Raw genomic sequence first — 588 nt, forward strand, 5'->3', positions numbered from 1 at the left:
CGGCCCGCGCCGCGCCGCAGGTGCACGGCGAACTCCCGGTAGGCGTCGCGGCAGTCGGACGCCAGGTTGTAGTCGCAGCGGCCGGGGAAGCGGAACACGTCGCCGTCGAAGGTCTTGTAGTGGAAGTCGCCCCAGGCGCTGCAGACGCTGTGGCCGTGGTCCCGCGTCCTGCCTGCTGGGGGGCCGTGTGAGCGCCCCGGCGTGGCCGGCTGTGGCCGTGGTCCCGCGTCGCAGTTTGAGTTCGCATGGGCCAGGGGCAGCTTATCAAGTCCTGCGAAAGGGACCCCCGAATCTGTGCAGGCGTCGCACTGAACTTGTGGATTGCTTTGGGGGGGTCGCCCGCAATATGGCCCTTTCCCACTTCCTTAGACCTTCGGGTTCTCTCAACATTTTGTTGTGTTTTGTGTGCAAGTCTCCCTTCTGCTGGACGGGTCTGTTGCTGGTGGCGCATGGTTCCAGTGGACTATGAAGCTGGCCCAACCTCGGGTCCTCAGCAGAGTCCGAGCCCCGGCCGGGAGGTGACCCCCAGGGTGCCGCAGACCTCTCTGACCCGCCTGCTGCTCCCCTCAGCAGTGGACTTCGTCCATC

The sequence above is a fragment of the Condylura cristata genome, unplaced genomic scaffold (genome assembly GCF_000260355.1).
Source record: "Condylura cristata isolate star-nosed mole 26May11 unplaced genomic scaffold, ConCri1.0 scaffold00015, whole genome shotgun sequence".
Lineage (NCBI taxonomy): Eukaryota > Metazoa > Chordata > Mammalia > Eulipotyphla > Talpidae > Condylura > Condylura cristata.